Source organism: Uloborus diversus, chromosome 7 (genome assembly GCF_026930045.1).
Source record: "Uloborus diversus isolate 005 chromosome 7, Udiv.v.3.1, whole genome shotgun sequence".
Lineage (NCBI taxonomy): Eukaryota > Metazoa > Arthropoda > Arachnida > Araneae > Uloboridae > Uloborus > Uloborus diversus.
In genome coordinates, this window is record NC_072737.1 from 105,598,736 (window position 1) to 105,614,486 (window position 15,751).

Below are 15,751 nucleotides of genomic sequence, written 5' to 3' on the forward strand. Positions count from 1 at the left end.
TAATCAGTTTGCACAGGCCTACTTCTTAGGCAATCAGAACTGGAATTTTAGAGCCCTTCGTCCACTACAAAGCTAAAGGGAGCCTTTAGAAAGTTGAAGAACCATGAGTGCGGGAATTCACAAAAATTGCTTTTGAGCAGTCTATAATTTTTTTTCTTATTAAAGGCGGGTATATTTAATTTCTCTCGTGTCCAACGATAGTAATAGGATGAAAAAAAAAGAGTAATCGAATTCTCAAACCGGTTTGGATCAGCACCGGAAACTTGGGAATTCAAGGTTATTTTTTTCAAAACACTACATAAAAATGTTCTCTTATGTCCTCTTAGAAATCAATATTAATTAGTCATGAATGGTCTGTAGAAAGACCCCAAAAAGGAATTAGCTGCGTAAACCTGCGAACTTTGGACCCTGAGCCCAAACGAATCGAAACAACTCCATAATAACATACCTTTGTAAACAAACAAGCGAGAGAGGTTTAAAAACATTTCTAAACGCTTTTTGGCGTTTTCGCCCCTCTGTGCGTCTTCTCAATGTTGACAAAATGATAAGTATCGTTTGGTATTTTCATGCCAAGTCCACTTATCTTACCCCGTCCCCCCGTCACATGTCACGCTGTTTTATACAAATATTTTGATTGCAGAAAAGTGATGTGACACTTCCTTTTACACCTTCCCCTTTCCCGTTGACCCAAACTTGCAATTTCAAGGACCCCCTCTCCCCTCAAAGCGTGACATCATTTGTGAACGACCCCAAAACTGCCTCGCATGAATATACAGGGTTAGCATAGAAGAATATCCCGGTTAAAAAAAATTTTTTTTTCATAAACTATTTCTCTTACCACTGTAAATGACACTCAAAAATAAAGATGAACTGCCCAAGTTTCTTTGAACGTAAGTAACTACTTAAACGTGCACGTTCCGCACTAGCGCAGTCACAGATTCCTTCTGGGTGGTGTGATATTTGCTGTATTAGGATTGGTAACAATGACCTGGGGGGGGGGTGCCCCCTCCCCCTTTACTTCGCTGCGCCACTGATGTTTCCGCAATTCTTGGCCGTGCTGGTGATGATGATTTACCCTTTATGCGTTGGCCTGGCAGATGAGATTCCCAAACCTAACCCCATGTGATTTTTTTACGAGGTTTCGTCAAAGACAGTGTTCATACACCACTATTGCCTATGACATTGCAAGAACTGAACTATTGCATACGTATCGCATATTATGTAGCATTACGATAAATTGACAGTGAAATACTCCAAAATGTATGCCATCGAGTGTGTCGCGTTACTAAAGGGATACTCTTTTATGCCAACCCTGTACTTTGTGTAACTTAGAAGTGTGTTTATTTACTTTTGAAATGTATTTCAAATTTTATTCCGATAAAGTGAAGCGTTTGGTATCTAAGCTAGCTCATTTTTTAAAAAGTTTACAAGAAATACGAAAAAACTTCATGGATTAGATTTTTTTTTCAAAGAAAATTGCTTTTTGAAAGCAGTTTTCGATCTGATTGAGGCGTATGCGCTTCAATTTGCTTTGCAGCTTGATCCACAAAAACAATCAAATTATGGAAAAAAAAACCGCATTTTAAAATTTTTGAATTGAGCTGGTTTAGCACTAAACGCCTAAAGTATATTTTCTCTCTTATGTTTAGATTTTTATACGAGGGTATTTTGTCAATGTTGTTCTGAAAGGGTTAAAAATTAAAGCTTAGGAATCGGGAGCCGAAGGCTTAAAAATTTAACCAGAGAACCACACGAATAGTGCAATAGTGAAAAAAAAGTTGAAATAGGTATCAATCGAAAGAGCATACTGAGACATTTTTTGACGCAAAAAATTATTTTCTCTCGTGACTCAGTTATTGAGATATAAAATCTTAAAGTCTGCCGAAACTTCAAAAAAAAGCGCCAAATTATTAGACTTTGCGAAAAATTGAAGACACCAATTTCTCGCTGATTATTTCACGTCTGCATGCGGCAGGACATTCCTTTGTAAAGCGTGTAAAAGATAACTTCCGTTGCTCACCGAAATTTGCTAAATTTGGCGACTTTTCTTAAAATTTGGCAAACTTTGAAATCTTATATTTCAATAATTGGGATACGAGGGCAAATAATTCATTCGTCCAAAAAAAAAAAAAGGTTTTGCTATGCTCTTTTGATTGCTACTTATTTAGATTTTTTATTATTATTTAATACTATCGTATGATTTCTTGGTAAGAGTCGGAGTCGGTCATTTTTCCTTGGAGTCCGCAACGCTGCCCTGGCTGCAGAGTCTGATTCGGAGTCGGACTCACTTTGTAGTAAATGAGTTGGAGTCGAAAGCTCTAAGGCTCGAAGATTCGGAGCCGGAGTTGGTCATTTTCCCTCTGACTCCGCAGGTTTGTTAAAAACAACCTTTTCTCTATAATCTTAAATAAAGTTATCAATCTGAGAAAATATCAGTGCTCATCAAGTTCTTCGGAAAAATTACGTTTAGTCCAGAGCAAAGAACAAAGCCTTTTACTCAAAAGAAAAAAAATGTCTTTACGGTTTTCCAGTGAGATATAATTAGACACGAGAATCATTGGAGAACCTTTCCTCTTTCTACCTTTTGAAGCTCGTTTCCTATGGTGTTATGATTTATCTGGTGTTGAAGAGATGGGGGAAAAGTTTAAAATCATTATCTCTGAAAAAGGAGGAACTAAATCTCGTTTGATCTGAGATCTGTTGTCAGTTGAGGAAGTTTTGGAACGGAAGCTGTGCTAGTGATAAGTTCACATTAAAAGACAGCTTCATTTTTGTGACAATGTTAAAAATAGTTTTTCTTTTTTTTTTTTTTTTCATCGGAGAAACGGGTAGATGCAAAAAATTAAACATTTCCCTTTGAGAATTATGTTCTCTCCGTTGTAGGGGAATGTGGGGCAAAGTGAAATATCGAAATATTTACTCTACTTTTAGCTTCACCTATTTTGTCGTATTTTAACTATGTAGTAACACATGTAGTCTATTCCAGTCAGGAAAAAATTGCCTCTGAAAATCAACGAATATGATAATACAAGCAATTTTCAAAAATTGATACATATATTGCAGTATTTTGCTGTAAATCAAAAATTATTTTATTATTAAATGATAATGTATTTATTAACATTTTAATTATTAATTCTGACCTACTAATAATCGGTGCACTATTTATATTGTTGCTATTAAGCTAATTTTTGTTTTAAATATTTTTTGCAATTAGTCAAGCGCATGCGGGCCAAAGTGAAATAGTTCATTTCGTTCACTCATTCAATCATTTACTACATTACTTACGTATTCATTTATTATTGAACTTATTGACATTCCTTCATTTAATAATTCGTTTATTTATTCATGCATTCGCTCATTTTCTTATTCATTTCCTATTTTGCTCATTCATTTATTTTCCCTCACATATTAATTAATTGATTTATTTATTTATTAGTTCATTGTTTCATTTTCAGCATTCCTTCATTTTCTCATTTGTTTTATCAAAAATATTTTTCGCAATCGAATAAAAAATATTTCATAAAAAAAATTTCATTTTTCACTTTGCCCCATAAAAAAAGGAGTGAAAATTTTCAACTCTTGTTTTAAAGCACAAATTTACTGCCAAAAATAAAAAAAATAACGCCTCAATGCAAGTTTTATTATAAAATTGATTGTTCTTCCTTTTTGTACTGTAATTTTCAAGACAAAGTTCCAATTTGTTCATTTTGAAAAAGCTAAGCAATCTTAACCATTTCACTTTGCCCCACATTCCCCTACTACGGAGTTCTTTCGATACTTAAAATAAAGTTTAAGAAATAAAAAATTATCTTAATAATATTAGTCAGTCAAATAAGAGTCTTTTTAAAAAATCTAAACGATACAGCACTTAGACATTGCAGACATGTCGTGGGGGGACTACTGCAACTCGGTAACTACAAATTTCGTTAAATCAAGGTAACTGCAAAGAAAAATGGTCCAACTAAATAATAGCTGTAAGAAATGCAAAAGTGCTACTTAAGAACTAGATAAGTTGTTCATCAGAAGAAAAAAAATCAATGATGAACTATAACAAGTTCATTAGAGTGGTTCAAAAATACATGTAAAAAAAGAGAATGAGAAAGAGAAACTACTAGATAACGGGCCACCCTTCAATATTTTTAGACTTGTGGATAGTAATATACTGGAAGAATTTAAGCTTCCTATTTCAACTGAAAGAGAGTGCTCAACAACCTTCCCCAAACTTCATAAGTATGGGGAGGGGGGGGGGTTAAAAATATATTGAACTGAAAAAACAATGCTACATATTACAATATACGCTAGTTATCTTCTTTATCTTCTTTACTAATAATAAAGCTGAAAGTCTCTCTGTCCGGAGGATGTCTGGATGTCTGTGACGCGCATAGCGCCTAGACCGTTCGGTTCGGCCGATTTTCAGGAAATTTGGCACAAAAATAGTATGTAGCATGGGGGTGTGCACCTCGAAGCGATTTTTCGAAAATTCGATTTTGTTCTTTTTCTATTCTAATTTTAAGCCCACTTTTCACAAAAATTTAATAAAATGGGAAAGAATCTTTATCTTCTTTATCTTTACTAATAATAAAGCTGAAAGTCTCTCTGTCCGGAGGATGTCTGGATGTCTGTAGGATGTCTGTGACGCGCATAGCGCCTAGACCGTTCGGCCGATTTTCATGAAATTTGGCACAAAGTTAGTTTGTAGCATGGGGGTGTGCACCTTGAAGCTATTTTCTGAAAATTCGATGTGGTTCTTTTTCTATTCCAATTTTAAGAACAAAAACATAAGATGGAAAATTGCGAAATTATCATAACGTGGAACCGTAACATGGGCACAAGCCAATTGGCGAGATACGAAATTATCATAACGTGGAACCGCAACATGGGTACAAGCCAATTGGCGAGAACATTCACCATACATTATTTGTAAATATACAGGCGAACCAAAAGACCTTTTATTTTTTCTATTACGGGCAAAGCCGTGCGGGTAACACTAGTTACTAATAATAAAGCTGAAAGTCTCTCTGTCCGGAGGATGTCTGTAGAATGTCTGTGACGCGCATAGCGCCTAGACCGTTCGGCCGATTTTCATGAAATTTGGCACAAAGTTAGTTTGCAGCATGGGGGTGTGCACCTCGAAGCGATTTTTCGAAAATTCGATTTTGTTCTTTTTCTATTCCAATTTTAAGCCCATTTTTCACAAAATTTAATAAAATGGGAAACAATTTGTTCTGAAATTTTTCTTTCTTTATCTTTCTTTTATTTACTTCTTTATCTTTCTTCTTTTCTTTTCTTTTTAAATAACAAACTTGAAAGTCTCTCTGCATGGATGTTTGAATCTCTGTGACGCGCATAGCGCCTAGACCGTTCGGCCGATTTTCATGAAATTTAGCACAAAATTAGTTTGAAGCATGGAAGTGTGCACCTAGAAGCGATTTTTCGAAAATTCGATTTTATTAATTTTCTATTAAAATTTTAAGCCCTTTTTCACATAATCTTTATCTTTACTAATAATAAAGCTGAAAGTCTCTCTGTGCGGAGGATGTCTGGATGTCTGGATTTCTGTGACGCACATAGCGCCTAGGCCAATTTTCATGAAATTTGGCACAAAGTTAGTTTGTAGCATGGGGGTATGCACATCGACGCGATTTTTCAAAAATTCGATTTTGATTTTTTTTCTATTTTAATTTTAAGAATATTTTCCCGAGCAAAATTATCATGAGATGGACGAGTAAATTACCAAGTTTTCACAACGTGGAACCGTAACATGGGTACAAGCCAATTGGCGATAATTTCACCATACATTATTTGTAAATGTACAGGCGAACCAAAAGACCTTTTAATGTTATACTGCGGGCAAAGCCGTGCGGGTGCCTCTAGTATGCATATAAAATGCAATAAAATAATTATTTGAAAAACAAGCTGGGGAAATTAAATGTTATTAAGATTGTGGCATTTTCTGTTCTACGACTGATGTTTAATTAAGAGGTCATTGAGCACCCTCTAAAAATTTGAGTAAGAAGCTAAAACTTTTACAGCATAATACTACTAGTAAATCTGAAAAAAATAGGGGGTGGCCTGGACTCTAGTTCAAAATAAGTTTTTTGAACCACCCTAAAGTTCATGTGTCTAGTTGTTCCAAATATCAAGCTTTCAAGATAGGAGCAACAACTAGGCAAGTCAACACGTTTAGTTGAAGCTCTGGAAGTCTACATATCTTCTAAAGTAGAGAAAAAAAATTAATTGGCATTTTCCTCGAAACAGCGGAGTTCCAATTATCTGGTAGTAATTTTCCCCAAGATCTAGAGAACAAAAATGGAAAATACATCCGAGACAAAGGTGGAAACTGAACCTGCCCCTTCATTTGCATCAAATGAGTCATGCAAACTCAAGCCACTAGTCACCAATGGGGTTGTTTCCTTCAGTCAAAAGTATTACTTTTAGTCACTGGAATTGAAAGAATCAGCAAAAAATAATAATAACATGGAGCGAAAAAAAGCTTTCATTTTCTCAGCGCTTAAGTTTTCATTATATTTTCTAAATGTCCGACATTGAAAAAAGTGTGGTTTTTATGTCGTCACAAATGATGTACTTTGGCGCATCTGTCTACCGCGTTTCAACGTTGTGATAATCAAGAAGCGAATTAAATGCTGCATTCTACGCTTGTTATCAAACCATATCGTTGCCAGCACTTGTGAGTAAAGAAGCGAATTAAATATTGTGCTCTGCGAATGGTATTTCAAAATTTGTGATTTCATCGGTAGAAGCATAAACAATAAAATTACACCGATCAAAATAATTGTTAAAAAATTTTACACTTTGTCGAATTGTTTAAAAAATGGTTAAAACCTATGTTTTCAAGTGTGCTCTTTCAGAAACGACCCCATTCTTAATCAACCCTTTCATCTGTATCAATTTTCGGTTGGTTCTTAGCATTACTTTTCTATAGCATCCATGCTTTATGAGGAAAATTGGGTCAACCCCTTAGAACAACTTTTAGAATGACAGAAGCATCTTTAGAGGAAGTGGTGCCAATGGACACCCCGATGAGAGGTCACTGGAGGTCGCAGTGACCTCCGAAAAAATTCTTTATTCGGCAAATTTTGTCTGAAAATTCAGCACGTTTGGTGACATTATTTCAATATTGCAATTTTTAAATGCTCGAATGTTCCTTTTCAAATGGTGATGATTAGCTTTTGTGCCAAGATTAGCATCTCTTCTTATCAAGGTTAAGCCGCACAATGAATGTTCTCCTAGTATTCCATTTCGCAGTTTCAAAAAGAACTTCAGTGACATTTTAAAATAATTATAATATTTTCACATATAAATATTTTCACAAACGTCATCCCATAAATTGTTAAATTTAAAATTGTTGAATATGTACTAAGGGATGGGGTCGTGGTAACCCGATCGGTAGAGTGTCGGATTCGGGGCTGGAGGGTCCTGAGTTCGAACCTCGATGGTCGAAGACCCACCGTCGTCATTAAAGGGGACTGGGCGACGTTAAAATATGCTCGTGGTCTCAATGTCCTCCAAGTGAAACGATACCTCTGGGGGTGCTAGCACCAGGTAGCTATTAGCTCCTGGACTGGTTCTAAATTCTCATTAACTGTTCGATCCGGTGATGGTGCTAATACAGTTGTAGTCAGTTGTGACTCGGAATCGGAATGTACTAAGGGATGGTGAATTTTATTATTAAAAAAAAAAGTGACATTTTAAAATTCTTTGAAGTCTGAGTTTTTCTACGGTGATCCAAGCGTTCTTCAATTTTGTTAACAAACTCTTATTTTGTTTTTGGCTAAGACTAGATTGATAATTTTATTTTTTCCGAGTGGTAATGGTGCTTTTTCTTTTCCCGGTTAAGTCAAAACGAAAGAAAGAAAAATGGTTTAAGTAATAAACGACAAACTCAACTTCTAATGTTTTATTATTTTTTAAGCACATTTTTTACAACAGACAATTCTTGGGCCCTTGAGGTGCTTTTTAACCAATTCGAAACAGGTTTAATACGAGATAGAAATGAAACGGATGAACGTAACGTTTAAAAAGAGCTACGTGAAGCCTGCGGGTGAAATGTGGACGGGGAATAAGACCCTGGATCTATATTATTGTCTGAAAGGAATCTTCTGGCCCCTAATGATAGAACTTAGTGCCAACTGGTTCGTCGGATTCGACTTATGAATGTGTTTTTTGAATGGAAGTGCACGTATTTCCAGTTTGGAGAAAAAAGTGCCTTTTTTCGTCTGATCTGAATACAATTGGTGTTTGCATGATTCGCTTATTTTATTGCGTGTAAAGGTTTTGAAAATATTCTTGGCATTTTGGCTGCTTAATTTCTTTTTCTTTCTTCTTTCTTTCTGATAGTTAAGGCATTTTTGGTATTACATTTTGTTTATTGCAGCTTGTAGTGTGGCTCTCATAATTTGTCTGCTAATGAGATGAAGCTTAAACGATTGCATTTGTTGAAATAAGGGTGACGAAAGCCGGATTACGGGACAGATAAGTTTTATTGGCGTGATGCCCATGTAAGAATATCTCCTCTGTGTCGTTCTTTTGAATGATCCGTTTTTCAGAGGAAGGCTCATTTTTTACCCGAATACGTTTATTTAAACGATTTCGTTCAATTGAAATAATTATTTAAAAAAGTAATTCTCTAGCATCGTGATTCACAACCGCTGGTCCTGCAGGTCGGCACCGGGCAATGGAAAAGTTTGGCCGGTTCTCAAAGATTTTTACCTTTTCTTAAAATTTCTTCTTATTCAAAAATAAATTTAAATAAGTAAATAAAAATGTAAAATGTTCCATGATATTTTATTTTTAACTTTGTGATTACTTTACGTAGTTTTTGACATTTTTTCTCAAAGGATCATTTCTTCATGCATAATAATTTGAACACTTTTCTTCATGCATAATAATTAGAATACTTTTCTTCATAACTATAGTTGTATTGTAACAGTTCTTTAGTATCGAATGAGCTTCTTTTTTTATTGTTAAAAAAACTTTTGAGTCCATCGTTTTTTGTTTCTTTTCTCTCTCTTTTTCTTTCTTTCTATCTTTTTTTTTTTTTTGCTTTTTCATTTTACAAATTTTTACCGGTCTACAAATAAGAAAAGGTGTGAAAAGCGCTGCTAGCAAATATTCTATTATCCACAATACATATATTTGATCAGGTATTCTACCACAAGAAATTTGTAACACATGCAGTTTTAAATTCTATATTCGCAACTCCAGAGCTCGAATACGCTACCTTGCGGTGATTAACAATACTAAAGAAAAGGGTAAAACATTCCATTCCACGTGTTTTCTTTGGGGTAAAATGCAGGCTTCAGACAGTTTGAGGTGTAATGTTATTTCAGAAAAATAGAAAAGAAAGCTTCCCACAAACACGATGAAAAATTACTGCCATTCACTAAACGTCAAAGCAAGTTTTAAGTTACGACATTTGTTTGTTTTACCTTTTTCATCCGCCATTAGACAGTGGCTACAGCTTCCCCTATAGTTTATTGGAGTTGCGAATTGTGTTGAAAAAATTGCTACTAAATGACTTATAAATTCCTTAGCAAGCATTTTTCCCAAATTCATTTTCTAATAATTACATTTCCAAATGTTATTTTGTTATTCATGTCTATTTTGTTGGTCAAATTGATATATTAGCAAAAAATGGTTTTTGCATTTTTTTAAACACTTTATTTATTTATGAAAAGAAAAAACTGAAAAAAAAAATCATAATTATTGACATAATTCAAAGTTTAAATTTCATTACATAAAAAAGAAAAACCTTGAAAAGTCACATTTAAAATATTTTGAACATTCTTTTTTATTATTACTTATATTTTTATTTTAGTATTTCTTTCATCGTCTGACATCGGCGAAAGTGAAAAATGGCATCCTTCTATTGTTTTGAACGCCGACAAATAATTGCTTAAGGAACAATTTCTGCTACGCATTTCTTCGGTTTCCAACGACAGATACAACTTTTTCTGGAGGAAAGAAAAGATGAAATTTGATTTATCATTGTCCGTAATGTTGCGTTCAAAACGCCGTGGGAAGTTACATGATCATAACAAATGCATTTCTCTCGAATTTTTATCGGTGGGAAACAAGAAGTGTAATAAATGTGTTCTTTGAACTAGAAAGAAAAAGAGGTTTGATAAAAATGTAAACTTTGATTCTCAGATGATATAATTTCTATGCATTGTGTTAAATCATCAGAATTTAGTAAATTTTATGCGATTTTAAAACCAACATTGGAAGACGACTATTTATACTTACATGAAAATATGTATGATTTGAAGTTTTTTCATGTACCGAATTTTTATTCTCTCTCTCTTTCACTCTGTTCTCTTTCTCTATTTTTACTTTTAGTATACAACTTATTAAACTAGAAGTTTTTCAAAGTTTAATGCGTGATAATTTGATAATTGATATCTCTTATAAATGTGTTATTTGAACTAGAAAGAAAAAGAGGTTGAATAAAAAATGAAATTGATTTTGCTGAAGTTTCTTCTCTGCATTTTGTTAAATCATCAGAATTTTACAATTTTCGCGATTTTTAAATCAACATTTACAAATGATTTAAAAATTGCAAACTTTTATTTATTTATTTATTTTTTTTACTTACACAAAAAATTTTATTTGGGGAATTTTTCTTATCGATGTTTTTTTTTTTTCCGCTCTGTTTTCTATCATTATTGTTATTTTTAATTTGTTTTAAATGTTTTATGGGTGTAATTCATTCAAGCGCTTTATTTTGTCTGCCATCCTTCATTAACCATTTAATACTGATTTCAAGTATTTTGTTTAATTTATTCGAGCTCAATATTTATCCTTAAATTTTTCACCTACGACAAAGGTTTCCAAATTGGAGTAATAGGATTAAGATACATTAATTTAATTATTCGATGTTCTTCAACTTAATTTTAAAATGTTATTAAATTATATCGACTTATTTATATGTTATGTGTGCATTTTTCTTATTTTTATCACCATGAAAATTTGATAGCGATGATAGTAGTTTTATTTTGAAAGTTCAGAAACTTTATACTTTGTTATTATATTATTTCAAATTATACTTGGAAAAACACTTTGACATTAGTTACTGTAAACTACTTGCATTCTGTTGTAAAATTAAACAAAAAGACACATTAATGGTGTTATTAAATATATTTGTAAGCTGTTAATACTGCTTACATTTTCACTTTACAAAGCAGATTAAATAGCTACACCTCTTAGCTTTGGCTGCAATGAAAAAAGAAATAAACTTTCTGACTTGAATCTTTTTTTCTTCATAATTCAATCAATTAACTCCGACAAACACGATACACTTCGGTTACAATGCCAAACAAATTTCATTATGTAACAGCGCACGTAGTATTTCAAATATTAAAAATAAAAATTTTAATTGAAATGCTATTATTAAATCTATATTTCAAACTATTAATTTGCATGTGTTATATTTTTCAGGTATACATAAAGGGTTTTCGTCATTTGAGAGCTCTTGATTGCAACATGCTTAGTTTTGGTAAGTTTTGCGACTATTTATTTTATATGTATTCATTGTTTAGTTGAAGTCCTAATGAATCAGCTAGATTTTTAAAATCTTTACTAATAATAAAGCTCTAAGTCTCTGTGTCTAGATGTCTGTAGGATCTCTGTGACGCGCATAGCGCCTAGACGGTTCGGCCGATTTTCATGAAATTTGGCACAAAGTTAGTTTGTAGCATGGGGGTATGCACTTCGAAGCGATTTTTCGAAAATTCGATTTTGTTCTTTTTCTATTTCAGTTTTAAGAACACTTTCCGGAGCAAAATTATCATGAGATCGACAAGTAAATTACGAAAATAGCATGACATGGAATGGGAGAGTGAATGAACATAGCCAAGTGGCGAGAAATTCGTCATCCATAATTTGTAAATATACAGGCGAACCGAACGAGCTTTTAATTTTCATACTGGCAAAGCCGTGCGGGTACCACTAGTGAGGTATAAATGCGTAAGTTTTAAGTGCAAAGACCTCTCACTTGCTCATACTCACTTTTATGTGTCTTTCTCACTTGTGAGAAAACGCTTAGTCTCATTTGAAGGATAGGAATGCAATAATAATTATTATTCACTTATAGTTCTCGCTGTTACTTTCCACGAATGCATTGACAATTTTTTTTTCTCTTAAAATTCATATGGCTATCAATAACTCATCTTTTGAACAAAAAATGAATGTGTGAAAGTGTAAGCATGATAATAATGTGAGTGATGAAAGAGTAAAAATGATAATAGTGTGGGTGATGAAAGTGTAAGAATGATAATAGTGTGAATAATGAAAGTGTAAGAATAATAGTGTAAGTGATGAAAGTGTAAAAATGATAATAGTGTGAATAATGAAAGTGTAAGAATAATGGTGTAAGTGATGAAAGTGTAAGAATGATAATAGTGTGAATAATGAAAGTGTAAGAGTAATAGTGTAAGTGATGAAAGTGTAAGAATGATAATAGTGTGAATAATGAAAGTGTGAGAATGATAAGTGTGGGTGATGAATGTGTAAAAATGATAATGTGAGTGATGGAAGTATAAGAATGATACTAGTGTGAGTGATGAAAGTGTAATAATGATAATAGTGAGAGTGATGAAAGTGTAAGAAAGATAATAGTGTGAATAATGAAAATATGATAATAATAGTGTAAGTGATGAAAGTGTAAGAATGATAATAGTGTGAATAATGAAAATGGGATAATAATAGTGTAAGTGATGAAAGAGTAAAAATGATAATGTGAGTGATGGAAGTATAAGAATGATACCAGTGTGAGTGATGAAAGTGTAATAATGATAATAGTGAGAGTGATGAAAGTGTAATAATAATAGTGTGAGTGATGAAAGTGTTAGAATTATAACAGTGTGAGTGTTGAAAGTGTACGAATGATAATAGTTTGAGTGATGAAAGTGTACGAATGGTAATAGTGTGAGTGATGAAAGTGTACGAATGGTAATAGTGTGAGTGATGAAAGCGTAAGAATGGTAATAGCGTGAGCAATGAAAGTGTAAGAATGGTAATAGCGTCAGTGATGAAAGTGAAAGAATGATAATAGTGTGAGTGATGAAAGTGAAAGAGTGATAAATGTTTTAATAATGTGGTGGAGTAGAATGACTGGTTTGATAGAATCGTTACTTTCAATAAAATGTTTGACGACACTTTTAATTGCAACTGAATTTAATAAACTGAATTTCGAACTGTCTTGCTCTCCAATTTGAAAAGTTGCGTGTATATAATTTTTCTCCTATGATTTAGAAAAAAATCTACAGTTTTGAAAGAAATAAAACAAAATTGAGTACATAGTAACTTACATGTTCTCTGTGGGCATGTAAATGAACTTTTTAACCCTACCAGTGTCCCGTAAGTGTTAAATTTCTAACAATATATATTGTGATTACACAAATATTAATATGTTCATGTCCATACTTAAAATTCAAACGTTGCTTTACAATTTTCTATATTTTTATGCAAGAATTGAACTTCGAGAATGTTTTAATGCAGAATTACATGGATCACTATTTCAGTTGAAAATATACTTGTAATTACGTTATTTAATGCGCATAATTTTATATTAATTCTTCATTTTAATTAGAAGAGTTACTTGGACTCCTTATCCGTATTATGTACCAAATTCAAACATCAAACTTCTTTTGAATTCAAGAAGTAAAGCAAAGCCGGGCCTAAAATGATGAATACAGATATTACCAAATAAAACCAATAAAAACTTCCACCGTAAACTACTTCCTTCTTTATTACTAATAAAGATTCGAGATAGCTTTATTTATGGTTTCAATTGCACGTAGAATGAAAAAAGATTTCCACTTCGCATTATTCGAATCGTTTGATGCATCTCAAATGGATCTTTTGATAATGGCGCTACCGGTAGATTTGAATTTTGTGCCATCATTATCTATTGTGTTCTCAAGACCTTTGTTTGCAGTTCAGTTCTCCGATGCCAGATTCCAAGAACTGAATTTTAAAATATGTAAACAAGATAATATGGTATGGGGAAGGAAGAAAAAGAAGAAATTTATCAAATGATCTGTCTAAGAAAATGCTCTTTGTGAACACTTCACCCAAGATATTTCAATTTCTTTTGTTATGAAATATTTAATTGAAGTTCAAATTAGAAGTCAAAAATTTATCGTTCAATGGGATAGTTCAGTGCTTGTTTTTTAACACACAATGACTTTAAAAATAAAATCTTTATGTGTTATTTATTCCCCTTTTTTATTATCTGTAGTTTCAAAAAACTTAAAACCACATGATTTTTTTTAATGTTATTTTTTAATAGTTTTTATCAACGCTTATGAATTTAAAACCTAACAATTATGTATTGTTAGTTTTAATCGGTTGTTTTTGATAATTATTCTATACTTAAAACGCGTGTAAATAATATTTGTTTATTTCTACTGCAGTATTGTTTTTTTGGCAATTATTATAAACTTTAAACCCACAATGAATTAACTTTTATTTTTACTACAGTATTTTTACTATGATCATAAATGAAAAGCGATATGAATTATGTTATTTTGGATACTGTAGCTTTTAAGAATAATTATAAATTAAAAAACTTTCTGAATTATGCAGTTCTTTTTTTATACAGTAGTTTTTAAAATTAGTTTCAAACTTTCAACCTGTATGAATTTTTTGTTATTTTTACTGTAACTTTTTACAGTGATTATAAACGGAATCACTTTGTACATTATATATTGTAACTTGTAATTCCGTAACTTTTAACATCGATTAGAAATTAAAAACCTTTCTGAATTAATTGTTGTTATTCTTAGCATAGTAGTTTTCCACGATGACTACAAACCCAAAACCTAAATGAAACATTAATTGTTTTTTTTTTTCGTACATCAGTTTTAACAATGATTATAAATTTTAAACGCGCATAAGGTACATTTTTATTCTTTTCTGTTTTTTCCCGTAATACGATCTAATAAACACTTTTTTTTTTCATCTGGCAGAATTTTTTAGCGAATGGAAAAGGGATAAATTAAATTTTTGCGACACTTTTTTTATCCGATCTTAAAATTCCGAGTTCTGGGATTTCATAATTCGCAAAACGCGTAGAAAAATAACTCGAAAAACTTTTTGCGATTTTGTTTTTCTCTTAATCCAACGACGTAATTCTGTATTGATCAAAAACTCCGTATATTTTTCTGCCACGCATGTTGGCGATTTAGATCAACCGATAGTTCTATCTAATCAAAGGTCTGCATAATTATGAAGGTCAACGTTGAAAAAGAGCTTCTTCCTGGAATATTTTTAAGCTTCCGCTGGAAGTTCCGGTTACACTGAAATAAATAGTCCTGTTCGAAACCAACTTCATGATTATATCACTTCAAAATAGTTGATTTGCAATTTGTTCCGAAAGTTTTGTTATTGCATGCATGGATGATATAGGGGCAATGGAGGCGATCACCCCCTGCTTGAGCCGAGATGTAGAAACCTCGACCTGTTTTCGATATTGAAGTTCCAAAAATGCAATTTTAGACAATTTTCGATGAAGTTAGGATAAAGGTGGCTCTCACTCGGAAATTTTCCGGAACTGAAGTCTTGAACACGTGATTGTAGTCCATCTCTCACAGCTTTTAGGATCGGAACTTTCTAGAAGAATTTTTCTTTCGTAAATTTTTCATTATTAAATTAAAAAAAAAAAACAGAATTGTTTCTTTGGTGATGCTAAGTTGCTAAGGAGAGAAAAGTTCGAAGGTTTTCCGCCGGA

General features: G+C 32.6%; 1 protein-coding gene across 1 annotated transcript in view; it reads left to right on the plus strand.

Annotated features, from left to right (window-relative positions):
• LOC129226612 (putative polypeptide N-acetylgalactosaminyltransferase 9) overlaps positions 1 to 15,751 on the plus strand; it is a 198,231-nt gene that overhangs the window by 52,812 nt on the left and 129,668 nt on the right. The window contains exon 2 of the mRNA XM_054861241.1: positions 11,458 to 11,515. The gene's annotated coding sequence lies outside the window, so the exon portion shown is untranslated. The remainder of the gene's footprint in view (positions 1 to 11,457; positions 11,516 to 15,751) is intronic.